This window comes from Papaver somniferum, chromosome 1 (assembly GCF_003573695.1).
Source record: "Papaver somniferum cultivar HN1 chromosome 1, ASM357369v1, whole genome shotgun sequence".
In the NCBI taxonomy this organism is placed as follows: Eukaryota; Viridiplantae; Streptophyta; class Magnoliopsida; order Ranunculales; family Papaveraceae; genus Papaver; species Papaver somniferum.
The window spans coordinates 200,128,957-200,138,308 of NC_039358.1; the positions used below are offsets into that span (position 1 = coordinate 200,128,957).

Consider the following 9,352-nt stretch of genomic DNA (forward strand, 5'->3'; position numbering starts at 1 on the left):
AATTCAAATAATCGGGACGAAATTTGGATAGTTGCCTACCTTTTTGGGATGACTTATCTTCTTCTAATTTTTGGTAAGCGTTTTGATGTTGACAACTGATACATAGTTTATTGTGTTGCCCGGAGATTAATCACTGATCCAGTGATCTTAGTAGTTAGTAGGATATGTACCAAACCTCATTGTCTAACTCATGCATTAAATGTCTTATGGATACTGATACAATTCCCTTACATAGTCCTAAGAAATATATGGCCTGATACAATGCCCTTACATAGTCCTAAGAAATATATGGCCTGCAAAACCAATTCAAAAGATATACTTGCAACATTTTACTCCTTGTAAATCATGATATATATTAGAAACGTGCACAAAATAAATAGGCCAAAATTTTATTACCAAAGAAACAGGTTATCACTCTGCCATAGTATCTACAAAAATATCACAATTCTACCAAAAAATGATTTGGGGCCCAATTACAATTGCTTTAAGTCTTTAATTAACAGTCAAATGAGACCTACCAAAAAAAAATATAATCTTTCTCGATTGTACATTATCAAAAATATCTCAAATGAAATCAGGTGCTCATGAAATTCAAACAGATCACATGGATGAAATAGAAAAATCAGAAAATATAGTGCATCAACAATTGATTGGAATGAGCACCTACATGTGAAATTGATAACAAATTGGAACATACATGACAATACCATATGGAAGGGTAATAGAAAAGTTACCATACTATTCATACCGGTAACGTCTTTGGTGGTCATAAAATGCAAGTCCGATCATTTAGCCATGACCCCCTTTTATATCTCCAGGCAACAACGCTAATCCACCACCCATACTCAATGCCCCACGATGAGATGTATATAAACTTCCACATCTCAAGCATGCTTTTTCATCCATAAGATGTATATACCTTTAGCTCAAGCCTGATTTTACAGCCATAAAGCCTATACCTTTAGCTAAAGCAATTTCATTGAAATTCGGGCTTTTGGCTACTTGAGAAAAAGTTTGGTTTTCATACCTCGGCGGAGATACATCACTAATCCATCCATTAGCATAAATGATGCTCTTTATTTAAGCGTCTCACAAAAACAGATAATTATTTATTCCTTGGAAATTAATATATTACAAACCCCTAAGTTGTCTTATAAACCAATTGAAAAATTTTGAGCAGGGAAAAACAAAAGCATGAAGATTACTACAAAAATTCCTGACGACAGCATCTCAAACAAAATAAAAATAGTCAATGAAAAATGCAATTAAATTGACAAAGATCATTTCAATTTCTTCGCATAGTAGTTTGGTTTTGGTTTGGTTCAACATAGTGCATGCCACCAACCACGGATAACAATAAGATATACACAGTATCACTGTCTTCAGTTACACAAATATACATAAGCAACTTACCATGGAAAATATTTGACTGAACTTAGATAAACTTAGCTTAAAGGAAGTGTTTGGAGTCAGAATTCCATCTCTACAAAAAAATAAAAGAATGACCGGAATATCTTATTGTTATGTAGTGTCTTTTTCTTTTGAGCTCTCCTCAACCGACTTAATGGCGTGTCCAAATTATATCGAAATCTGCTACATCTAAAACATATGAAAATCCAAATGAAGAGAGTAAACTACAAAACCATTTACATTCCTGTAAGGCAGTTCCGAAATCATATACAGTATCACTGTCTCCAGTTACAAAAATATACATAAGCAACTTACCAGGTGAAATATTTGACTGAACTTAGATAAACTTAGCTTAACGGAAGTGTTTGGAGTCAGAATTCCATCTCTACAAAAATAAATAAAAGAATGACCGGAAAACCTTATTGTTATGTATGTCTTTTTCTTTTGAGCTCTCGTGTCCAGTTTATATCGAAATCTGCTACATCTAAAACATATGAAAAGCCAAATGAAGAGAGTAAACTACAAACCCATTTACATTCCTGTAAGGCAGTTCCGAAATCATTTATTCTGTACATAAACAGTCATGTAGTTAGAAATTTTATCCCCAACAATCTGGATTTCGAATATGTATTTGCGCCTGGACAACAATATTCCAAATAATAAAAGCATGAAGATTACTACAAAATTTCAAGATGGTGATATTCATTTCTATATTCCAGAGGTCATATTTCATCATAGACACAAATCCATTGGTTCTGTTAGGATAGCTATATGCTCTGTAGTATCAACAATTTCCACAGAAGGCGGTGAGATGATGTCTTGAGCAATTAAGTATCCAAGACCCTTGACGCCACTATCAGCAGGTATGTTTTCTTGCCTCATATACATTCTTTGTCTCTGGAAAAACTAAGAGTATAATCATTGTCACGCAAATCATGTAATAAAAAACTAAATACATTAATTACGCACTATTTTTGTACAAAGATTCCTAGATTCATTTGACTGAAAGGGTCAACAGAAAAAAGTAGTGGAATTATTGATAGAAGAGGTCAGTTATCTGGTGCAAATTTGTGAATATTTCCGTAGTGCACATACATTCTCAGTATATCCTTCCAGTATGATATCCTTTGTTTGGTCATTCCATTCCTAATTTTCAATCCACTTCGTCCTATGGCGCTATATACTGCAACATAGAGTTGTTGGGTTCGGAAGATAGATCCCAAATAGTTCATTTTCACTTGAACTGCCATTACAACCTAAGTCCAATGTTATCTGATCTTTGAAACAACACTGAAAACCACCAATTAAAATAGCGACTAATAATCAAAAACAAATTATGCCGCTTGTCAATGGAGATTACTCATTGATTAAGAAGCATAAAATCTTACCCAGAGTAAAGCCCTAGGATTTCCCCAATACCTTCTACTTCAATCTCCAAGAATGATTCCATAAACAATCACGAGTAGATACATCTCCGCTCCGTTCTTAGTAGTACCTTCACCAAACAATAAAAACATAAATAAGAACCACGAAGAACCCCAAACAAACTGACTGAATTAACATATGATTTTTACCGTATAACCAATATTATCATGATTTTTATTGTAAACCCTTCGAGATTTAAGTTTTATTGTCGTAAAACAACTTGCCAGAAGAAGGATTTTGGTGGCTGTGTAGGGTTTCATGAGAAAGGAAGAAAGGGAGAATTGGGATAGGGACCGTAGCGGTTAAAGATTAGGTTTTCGTATGATTTTCATCAAGGCTCTCATCATTTACCCTTCGTGTGCGGTACAAAAAGACCGAATTTTTTTCAAAATCCTCAATTCCTATTGGTAGGGGGCCAGGAGCTTTAGAATTCAAGCTTTTGGCCTAACTTTTATTCTGGAGCCAGTATTTCGGCCTCAAATTATATATACAATAGAATCGTCGATGTGGTTGGACCACTATTTTTGAGACGGAAGGTGCATATGGAAAACATAATCAGTATGTAATATAACACATAAATTATTCTGAAAACCCAAAAATAAAAGTAGGAACGTAACATGGGAAAGGAATGAGATTCAAACATGCCAAGAGAGAACCATCCATTCAAATAGCATGTAATACTGGCTTTTGGTGAATGACTCATACTTCATACACAATGTATATCATTAATAAAATTTGTGAAAAAACTCTTTGAACTGAATTTATATGCATTTTCTCATAATTGATCTCTGTAGAAATAATTCAAAATCCGAAAAATGCTTGGAAGCTAGGGATGAAGCCATATTAGAGCACTGTTGTGGCAAATGCACTCGAAACCAAGTCTATTTGTTGTTTTTTGATATTTTCTGGTTATAAAACCCAAGCCTAATTGGTACTCCATATCCAGCCTGTGCAAAATTTTTAGAATCCTTTTTTGGGCACCACTCCATTTTGGAGGGGACCATCTAATTCCTTTAAAATCCTAAGCTCCTTAGGCTCCGCGTTGAACGGTGACCGTCACCTTCTCACAGAATTGTTCCGTTTCACTTTTACTGAAAGGAGAGGAAAAAAAGGAATTCCCTCACAAAAAAAGAAATCTATTTATTAACATATTTATCCGAGAAAAAAAAAACAAATCCGGAAAAAAAACATGTACGAGAGAGAAAATTCAGAGAACGATCTTGGAACAAACCCTAGAAACAAATCATTAATGGCTGCAAAATCATGATGAGTGCAGAAACATAACATAATACCTCCTTCACTGAATCTCCAATTCTCTTTTCTCTTCGACCTCTCATAGAATTGTAACGCTGAGGGTTCGAGATCGAGAATTTAATGATAAAGAAGATCGTTGTTTGATTCCGTTGGCAGAGTAGATGGGGAAAAAATTGATGGAAATTTGCTAAATTAGGGTTTGGATTGAGATATGAAGATGATTCTGATAATACTGGTGTTAACAGCGAGGAATTGGAATTGGGTTTTGTCTGAATTAGGTTTTGAGATGTTGGTGACGAGCTCTGTCCAGAAGAATTGATATTAGGGTTTGGTGATCTGAACGAATTCTGTTTAGATTTCGGTAATCTTTTTCGATTATGTTGTTGAATTCAGAGAAGCAGATTCAGAGTAAACATCGAGGAATTTAAGTGGTTTTGATTGAAGTAGGTTTGGGTTTGTCTCGAATTAACAGTTCAGAGAAGATGATAATGGTAAAATTGGAGTTAGGGTTTCTGGTGAAATTGGAGTTAAGGTTTCTTGATTTTTCCTGATTGCTCCGTGATTGATTTCTCGGTTGATGCACGAATTTCTCGAAATTGTGGCCCTCATGTTGATCATGCAGGTGTGAAAATACTAGATACTTCTATTGTTTATTTTGTTCAATGTATTTTACTGTATTCATTAAATTATGTTTTTCGAATTAGTGTAACTACATTACACTAGACTATAACGATTATTTATGTGTTATTGGGATTTTAGGGCAAGTTGATCGAATAAACTTCGGCAAAGAAGAAGATGTATATAGAAATATTGTTGCCGGAATTACATTAGTTTCAATTCTTGTTTATGTTTGTTTGTTTGATTAAGCTTTTTGATTGATTGTTGAGGAGAAAGGGAGTGAAATACAATATATAGACTGGATTATCTTTCCCAAAAAGTTTTTTTTCTTAATAATCAGGTTTCACAATCTCAGAATACCACGAACTCAACAATCAGATTGGCAATATTAATCTTACATGTATGTCATCTAATTCCCTTACTCATGTTGATTAAGAGAAGCTTGAAAAATGAGTGTCGGAATTGAGAACTGACAATCGTGGGCTTGAGGTCTATGTTTATGGTGATGATAATTTCCGTGCTTTATTAGTTTAAGGTTTTGGATTTCAATATATGTCTTTTCAGATGGTTAAGGAATTTTTGCTTTTGAGAGATTTTAGTTTGTTTGTTCAATTTTTAGTTGAATCCGAATGTGGGTAAGACCTATTCTTTGTTTATAACAGCAGAAATCGCAATTCAGTGATGCAAGGGGCTTCAATTCAGTGCACCAGTTTATAGATATACGAATAGAAGTTTTCATCTACAATTCTTATTTGTTGGCGTTCTTAAGATTCACATAGCTTATTAGTTTTATCTATTTGACAGGTATCAGAAGCCATTGTGAGCAGCAACACCAGTTTAATCACTGTTACTACAGAAAGTGGTGAGTACCCTTCAGGGACATACTAGGAAGATCAATGAAGCCTGAAGGATTTTTATGTACCCAATCAGGTAGTTTTTATTAAGTTCTTCCCAATGTCATAATATGCATTCCCAAATTGCATTTTCCAGTCGTATAATTACTAGCGCTGATGTATATTGGAATATGTTATTTTCATTAGTCCTTCGCTAGAGCGGTGTCATGAGCGTGGAAAGGGGAAGATACCACTTAAACATGATTTTGTCTATTTGAACTTTGTCGCCCTTACACAGAAGTGCAGTTAGACACGTAATATATATTAACTTAATTCAGTTTGCATGCGCATAAACCACTTTGTTAATCGATACATCATCTTCTACAGAGGTCCTGTACATCACAATGTCAGGCTTCTCTCTACGAAAGTTGGTCAATGGAGCTGGATAAATGTCTTGAGCTTACAGTTTGTTAAGAATCCTATTTTTGGTTACTGGATTAAGTATCCTTTTTTTTTGGTTACTGGAATTAGCCTCCTCTGACTTATATGTTCTTTCCATTACAGAGCAAGCACAACAGACACCTGGCTCATACTGATAATCCAGACTGATCCGTGAACGTTTGATTGTGGAAGACCTTCCATTCCTAGAAAAGACCTACAGATTTGGGCACCACTAACTTATCTGAGTTTTCTTTTAGTATCTATATCTATCATTCTCGAATCCTTGGCAGGGATGGTGGTACTCTGGTAACTTGCCTTACGGAATGGGTAGATATGCTCAGTTCAGTTTAGCAGATGGGGGATTGATGTGTGATGCTGTCCATTGTGGGGATGTGAAGAAAGCATACTTAATTAAAATTCCCTCTTTGGATTCGACATGATGATTCTGCCTTTCTAGACTGTCCTTTGAGGTAAGCCTTACTCTATGTAAAATTTATTTTGGTGTTTCGGCTTTAAATTGGTTTTGTGCTTTTACGTTTTGCTATAAACAAAAAGGTTTTATGTTTTTGTGCAGGACTTCCAATACTAAATTCTTGAGCATGCTATAGATGGAAAATCCAAGATAACACTGAGGTACTCATATAAGTAGTTTTTGAAGTTGTTGAGGAGCTACCTGTTGATGAGTGCTAAAAAGTGCATATTTCTATATATTTTTATTGGCATTTAACTCATCCTTTGTGCATTAAATTCTACATTTTACCCCATATTCTGTATTTTCCTTGTTTTCAAGATTAAATATTTTTATTAATTAATTTTGCATTTTTAGGTAATAAATAAAGTTGGATGAATTGCGGAGCGGAAAAGAGCAGAAAAGTAGTGAAAGGCCGGGAGGAATTACGCAAATATCTCAACCCAAGCCCGCCTCGGTTCTCAGCCGTCAGATCGAAGCATTTCAGCATCCTACGGTCGCTCCATTATCGCACATCAAACTCCGAAGTCCTCGCTTCACATCGCAGCGCCCATCTCAATCTTGAGCCGTCCTTTTTGCTGCATTTCCTCATCCTACGGTCTCTCCAATATCTTCCCATATCACCGTTGGATCCACCTACCATCTTCACATCCGACGCGTTTCCTCGCAAATCATCACCCCTTGCCACACCCGCTCAACACCCTAACTTCCAAACCCATCGACCTCAAGCCAAACACTCCATTCTCCCCAAACTGTCGACCTCTTCTTCTCTTCCCCAAACTTCCTCTCTTCCATCACCTGCAACTCCTTCACCATCATGCCCCGACATTACCAGACCTCGATCTCCATCACCACCTTCTTCCCCGACCATCACAGAAACACATCAACCCTAGATGCTATAAACAAGAAAGGCAGAGCTAGATTTCAGTTACAGTGGAGAAAAGACCAACTTGGAGCGTTGTTCGAGTTGACAGGAGAAAGTGGAAGCAGGGGTCAGCGCTCAATTGCAGAGGAGACAACGAATACAGAGGGTACGGTGAGTTTTCCCCAATTTCCCAAAAACCCTAATTTTATCAAATTTGGGGAAAATGCTTGTAAACCCTAATTGAATGTTTTGGGTATAAATAGAGATGAAGGGTGAATGTCAGAATCATCTCTGGACTAGCCAGTGAACATTGTAGTAGTTTTATTTCCAATTTCAAATTCAGTTATTTGAGTTCAGTAAAAATTTGAAGTTATGTGTCAATTATCTGTTAAGATGTATGATATTAGTAACATGTTAGTTATGAGCTAAGTTACATTATCTAAGGTTTAGATGAAACCTTAGTACACAGTTAGGTGGTGGAATGTTAGGTTATAACTCATGTAAGTTGAACTGATTGAGGAATGGAGGAAATTAGTATCCAACTTTGCTTGTGATTGATTGTGCTGTTAAAAGACAGTCAATGCTAGGAGTAAAACAGTTGAACTAGCTTATTATTCTTCCATTCCATCTATGTATGCCCTGGAACATAGGCAGGATTGAACCTTCACCTAGCTCCATTAGGGATAGGGATTTAACCTAGAACTACACTATCTGGCTAGGTCACTAGGTGGATTCAGAACCTTAGTTTAGTCCACAAACTCACTTCACTGTCACTTGAAATTCTCTGTTTTTGCTTTTTACCCAGCTACTTGTTTCTTCACTGTTTTGCTTAAATTGTGCAACTTAAACCTTGCTGTGCACTAGTTATAGTGCACTGTCCTCCTATGCCTTGCACTGTTGTGCTTGAAATCACCCTGCAATTTGCTTACTTCCTGTTTTAGTTTGAACTCTTAGTTTCATGATAGGTTGCATTTAGTTACAATTTATCTCCCTTGCTCTTGGATACTTTCCTTGGTTCGTAGCTTAGCTACCATCACTACACACCACATCCCTGTGGACTTCCCCTTACTCATCCCTTTACTATAACTTGGCCCTATATACTTGTAGGTTTTGTGTGCGCTTTCGTTTTCACACCAAGTTTTTGGCGCCGCTGCCGGGGATGCGCGCTGAGTAGTGCTTGTCCCTGCTGCTGGATACCTCCTTCTCTGGCTCCAGCCTTGCTTACCTACCTTGCCTGCCAACTCCCTTTTTAACCTGCTGTAACTTAAGCAGATACCTGTTCTGTGCTTTGCTGCTGCATCACCCTTGCTGCTGCATCACCCTTGCTGCTGTGTGCTACTGCTGCTGTGCTGTGTAGCTGGTGCTGGTGCTGCTGCTGTCTGCTTCTAGCTGCTGCTGTTCTGCTTTGCTGCAAAGCTTTGCTGCTGCTTGTGCTACCAACCTCTACCTTCTTCTCCTGAGCCAGTGCTGCTATTCCAGCTGGGTGAGCTGAACCAAGGTGTTGTGGGCTGCAGTGAAGCTGAGTTAGAGACAAGCCCAACTGGGTTGATGCAACAAAGGGAATAAAAGCCCAACTGGGCTTCCCTCCAAAACCAAGTAAGCCTAACCCATGAGTTAACCCAACTGGGCCTCATTAAAATTCATTTGGGCTTGTAATAATTTATTCAATTAAATTGGGCTTGTAATAATTTTTATTTGTTTTTTTTCTTTTCTTTTTCTTTTATGGGCTTGTAATATTTTTTTATTGTTGTTATTTTTCTTTCTTTTGTGGATGTGTGACAATTTATATTAAGCTTCAAATTCGTGTGCCAAAATTAACCCAAATTAGGCTTAGTTCAAACCCAACTCAACCAAAGTTCCCAAACCCAATTTTAACCAAAACCCATCTTAAAACCAAAATACCCATTTTTGAAAACCAAAAATTCCACTCCTTAAAACCAAATTCCACTTAACCCTTTCAAAACCAAATCTTCATAATCCTTATGGGCCCTGTTTTCTCCATTATCCGTGGGCTTGTTATTTCATGAGTGGGATATG

At 36.8% G+C, this 9,352-nt stretch overlaps 1 long non-coding RNA gene across 2 annotated transcripts; it reads left to right on the plus strand.

Moving 5' to 3' along the window:
* Positions 1-4,012: 4,012 nt before the first annotated feature.
* On the plus strand, positions 4,013-9,076 carry LOC113311915. 2 transcript variants are annotated; one of them, XR_003341618.1, is made up of 6 exons: positions 4,013-4,711; positions 5,512-5,637; positions 6,105-6,451; positions 6,556-6,614; positions 6,808-7,486; positions 8,423-9,076. It is a non-coding gene; the product is annotated as an uncharacterized LOC113311915 (long non-coding RNA). The 2 variants fall into 2 exon arrangements; XR_003341619.1 differs by having other exon boundaries at positions 6,808-7,481.
* The last annotated feature ends 276 nt before the right edge of the window (positions 9,077-9,352 follow it).